Below are 5,315 nucleotides of genomic sequence, written 5' to 3' on the forward strand. Positions count from 1 at the left end.
CACTGAGCCTTGCCCCCAGCTCCTCCCTAGGGGATTCTAGGCAGGGGCTCTACCACTGAGCCACGCCCCCAGATCCTCCCTAGTGGATTCTAGGCAGGGGCTCTACCACTAAGCCACGCCCCCAACCCCTCACTAGGGGATTCTAGGTAAGATCTCTGATCTGTATCCCTGGTCTTCTTTTTTTGTTCTTGTCATGTTCATTAGGCCTTTTTTTTTTTTTTTTTTTTTTTTTTTTTTTTTTTTTTTTTTTTTTTTTTTTTTTTTTTTTTTTTTTTTTCTATTTTGTTTTGTTTTTTGCTTTTTCAAGATAGGGTTTTTCTGTGTAGCCCTGACTGCCCCGGAGCTGTCTATATAGGCCAGGCTGGCTTTGAACTCAGAAATCTGCTTACATATGACTCCCAAATGCTGGGCTTAAAGGCATGCACCTTTCATCAGCCCTCTTAATTAAAAATTACATGATTTATTTGTTAGTATGTGGAGTGTGCATGTATGGAGGACAGATAGCTTTTGGGACTGTTCCCCGCCCCCACCCCACCCCCACAGTGTTGATACCAAGGACTGAACTCAGATCATATCTTGGCAGCAAGCACCTTTACCTACTGAGCCAACTTGCCAGCCTCCTCTCTCTCATTTTACGAGTTTTTATTTTTGTTCTATGATTCTGCATGTTTTGCCTGTGTGTTTGTAAGTACGTGAGCCTGGTGCTTGCGGAAGCCCGAAGAGGGTATGGGATCCTCAGGAACAGGAATTCAGGACAGATGTAAGCCTGCATGTGGGTGCTGAGAACCGAACTTGGGTCTCATGCAAGGACACGTAACCACTAATCTATCTCAAAAACCTTTTCTTTCACAAAATAAAGGACAGGTTTTTAGCTGATGGAGAGTCGTTTAGTGACAGAGGCAAAATGAGATTTGGGGTTTAAGCTCCCAAGACGTAAGAACAGCAGAGGGCGCTAACACCATTGGAGATTGGAGGAAGGAGCCAGAGGACCTGGAGCAAGGAGCTGGCTGACCACTAGGCGGCAGTGCAGGCTACGCGAGCTGCGAGGCCGTCTGGGAGTTTGGGAAAGGAGATTGTGGGTGGAGATAATGGCCTGTGTTTTATGCATCCTGGAAAGAAAGAGGCATTGTTGATGGAAGGATGGATCAGGCCGTCCCTGGCCAGCTGTTACTAGGCCGGCAGGAGTTTTCCGGAATATTCTGCAGCTGAGGCGATTCATCAATCAGCAAGCTTCACAAACAGGGAAGGCTGTCTTTAATTTTTTTCCCCCATGAGGAGTGAACTAGTGTCTTATTCACTGTAGGCCAGTGCTCTACCACAGAGCTAGGTCCTCAGCCTTATTATTATAAATGCACAATATTGCTTTTTTTTTTTTTAAATTAATATTGATCTCACATTGCAGGTGGGGCAGAGTGAGTTCTAAGACAGCCAGGGATACTCAGAGAACCCCTGTCTTAAACAACCGAAAAAACAACATGTAAACCAACAACAACCGCATGTATGTGTGTGTGTGTGTGTGTGTGTGTGTGTGTGTGTGTGTGTGTGTGTATGTATGTATGTATGTATGTATGAGTGTCTTGCCTGTATGTATTTGCATCATGTGTGTGGTGGGTGCCTGGTGTTACAGATGGCTGTGAGCCATCCTGTGGATATTGAGAACTGAACGGGGTCCTCTGGGAGAACAGTATTCTTAAAGCTGAGCATCTCTCCAATCCCTTCTTATTTTCACTATAAAGCACCAATGATGTACCGAGACTTTTCTCTAAGTGTTTTATGTACATGAAGCAGTTCAAGCCTCATAGCATCTCATGGGGCTGGGGACAATACTTATCTATAGTTTGCAAATAAGCAGCTAGGCCCAGAGAACAGGTAGATCTGAGATTAGAGCTGAGGCTATCTGCTTCCGGCAATTTTGTTTTGTTTATAACTATTTTGATCTATTTAGATACAATTCTAGAACAGATGAGTTACAAAGCCACCTATAGGGGGCTGGAGAGATGGCTCAGTGGGTAAGAGCACCGACTGTTCTTCTAAAGGTCCTGAGTTCAAATCCCAGCAATCACATGGTGGCTCACAACCACCCATAATAAGATCTGATGCCCTCTTCTGGTGCATCTGAAGACAGCTGCAGTGTACTGATTTATAATAATAAATAAATCTTTAAACAAACAAACAAAACAAAGCCCCCTACAGTAATAGGAAGAAAGCCAGGGCTTGTCTAGGACAGGGTGGAGGAGGGATATTTGAAAGGGGTGCAAAGAAACCTTGGAAAGTGATAGGAACGTTTGTCATGTGATGGTTTTTGTTTGTTTGTTTTTGTTTTTCGAGACAGGGTTTCTCTGTATAGCCCTGGTTGTCTTGGAACTCACTCTGTAGACCAGGCTGGCCTCGAACTCAGAAATCTGCCTGCCTCTGCCTCCCAAGTGCTAGGATTAAAGGTGTGCGCCACCACTGCTCGGCCATGTGATGGTTTTGATGGTCATGGGAGCATTTTAAAAGATGCAAAGGACCTGTAATCCCAGCTCTGCTAAGGCAGAATTGCAAATTCAAGATCTGCCTGGGCAGTTACTTAGCAATTTTGGGGCTACCTGGCTGCATGAGACTCTGTAAAACGGAAACCATACAAGTTAAAAAGAGGGCTGAAGATACAGCTCAGTGCTAGAGCTCCTGCCTCAAGTTCTCCAGGGAGCGGCTGAGGTGTGTCTAAGTGACAGAAACACCTAGAATTCCCCAGTGACGGCTGGGGTGTGGCTCAGTGGTAGAGCCCCTGCCTAGAATACTCAATGCTTTGCATTTAATTCTCAGCACCCATCTCTCTGCACACAATAGTTGTAAATAATGAATAAATAGCAAATAAACCCCATAAGGCACATGGGAAAGTGAGCCAGTACTTACTGAGAATGACCATACCAGAACTATTCGAATGTTTCAGTGCGTGGTGAAAGAAGAAAAGCCTCCAATGCTTTTCAGGAGGCTGGCATAACTCTGACGGAGCTGCTCACGTAGTATTAGTAATTGGACTCCAGCAGCCCTGCAGCCCATGGGGTTTCTAGATATCAGAAAAGGTCTGTACATGTATTTTTGTGTGTGTATGTGTGTGGAGAGGGATGAGGGATGCATATGCTACAACTCCTGTGTGGAGATCACAGGAGAGCTCGTAGGAGCTGCTTTTCCTTCCACCATGTGAGGTCCTGAGATAAAACTCAGGTTGGCCGCAAGCCCCTTTCCTTACTCGGCCATCTTGCTGGCCCTCCTTTGTAGATTTTTATGTTTCTTTTTAATTTTCAGAAGTTATTTCATCTTGTTTTATTCAGAGACAAAGCTCGTATAGCCCAGGCTGGCTCAAAAGCCACCATATAGTCAAGGGTAATCTTGAATTCCTCAGTTCATAGGCCTGTGCCACCAAGCTGGGCTTGTTTTCCCAAGCCTTATTACAGTGTTCTTCCATGTTGATTTATCTGGCTGTTAATTTTCTGTTACTGTGACAAAATGACTATGATAAATGCCACTTTAAAATGTTTATTATTTTTAATTGTATATACATGTGAGTGTGTGTGTCTTTAGTGTGTGAGAGAGTGTTTCTTTGTGTGCGTGTGCATGCGAGTTTGAGTGTGTAAATGTGAATGTATATTTGTGTGTATGTGAGAATGAGTGTGTGAATGTTTAGTGGATGTGTTTATTATGTGTGTGTGCATGTATATTTATGTGTGTGAGTGTATTTTTTTGTGTGTATATGTGTTTGAGTGTATAAGCATTGTTTGTGTGTTTGTGTGTACATGAGTTTGTGGTTTTGTGTGTTTGTGTGTAAGTGTGAGTGTATGAGTCTGTGTTTAATGTGTCTGAGAGTGTGTTTCTTTGTGTGTTTGAGTGTATATTTGTGTGTATGTGAGAGAGTATATGTTTGTGTGTATGAGTCTGTATGTGAGCATGTGTGTGTGTGTATGTGTTTAGTGTACATGCGAGTGTGATTCTTTTTTTTAAAGATTTATTTATTTATTACATATAAGTACACTGTAACTTCAGACACACCAGAAGAGGGCATTAGATCTCATTATGGATGGTTGTGAGCCACCATGTGGTTGCTGGGACTTGAACTCAGGGCCTTCAGAAGAGCAGTCAGTGCTCTTAACCGCTGAGCCATCTCTCCAGCCCCCAGTAACTTTTTTTTTTTAACCAAGATTTTCACTTTATTTATTTTTTATTTGAGTCTGGGTCTTACTCTGTAGCCCAGGGAGCCTGGAACTTTGCAGCTTAGACTAGTTTCAAGATTGCTATCCTTCTGCCTCAGCTTTTCTAGTACTGAGACTGCAGGCATGTGTTACCATGACCAGTACAAGAATCACACTGTAGCCGGGCAGTGGTGGCGCAGGCCTTTAATCCCAGCACTTGGGAAGCAGAGGCAGGCGAATTTCTGAGTTCGAGGCCAGTCTGGTCTACAGAGTGAGTTCCAGGACAGCCAGGGCTACACAGAGAAACCCTGTCTCGGAAAAAAAAAAAAAAAAGAATCACACTGTTGAAGTGCCATATGACCTGTATTTTGCACCTTCTGGGTATTAAGCATTTTTTTTTTTTTTGGTATCAATAAGTATTTTTGAAATACCATTAAATGTCTTTCCAACAGTATAACTTATTTTTTTTATTACATTCATTTATTTGTCTGTGCATGCATGTGTGCACATACCATGACACACATGTGAAGGTCAGAGGGAGGGATATTTTGAGGGAGCCCTCCTGGGGTTAGAACTCAGGCCCTCAGCCTTGACAGCAGGCACCTTTACCTACTGAGCCCTTTGCCAGCCCAACTGTATGACTCTGGATGCTAATTTAGCCTTTGTTTTCTTGTGGTGCTGAAGAGCCAATGCAGAGTCTGTGTGTGTACAGCCTGCTGAGCTATTACCCCAGCTCAGTGTTTATTTTTCTATTTTCTTGTTGAGATGCAAACTCTCTTTGTATCACGTGCATGATTCCTGTTACAAATGTGTGTCTCTGGCTATCTGGCTCCCTTCTCTTCGGAAACCCATTTGTGGTAATTTTGCTCTTCAGCACGGCAGGCTGGGCTGGGAACATGGCTCAGTTAGCTGCCAGAACACTTGGCTAGCATACACAAAGCCTGGATTCCATCCCTAGCATTGTGTAAACCAAACCTGGTGGAGCAGGCCCATAACCGCAGATCTTGAGGGTGGAAGCCGGAGGATCGGAAGTTTAAGGTCATTGATTTCATAGCAAGCATGAGTTCACTCTGGATACAGGAGATTCTGTCTCAAAGAGAGGGAGGGATGGAAGGAAGAAAGGGAGGGAGGGAGGGAGGAAGAAAG

General features: G+C 43.8%; 1 protein-coding gene across 2 annotated transcripts in view; it reads left to right on the plus strand.

The window, feature by feature from the left end:
- Positions 1-5,315, plus strand: part of Ethe1 (ETHE1 persulfide dioxygenase) — a 15,432-nt gene that overhangs the window by 7,357 nt on the left and 2,760 nt on the right. The gene's annotated exons all lie outside the window — the stretch shown is intronic.

The sequence above is a fragment of the Mastomys coucha genome, unplaced genomic scaffold (assembly GCF_008632895.1).
Source record: "Mastomys coucha isolate ucsf_1 unplaced genomic scaffold, UCSF_Mcou_1 pScaffold21, whole genome shotgun sequence".
NCBI classification, from domain to species: Eukaryota; Metazoa; Chordata; class Mammalia; order Rodentia; family Muridae; genus Mastomys; species Mastomys coucha.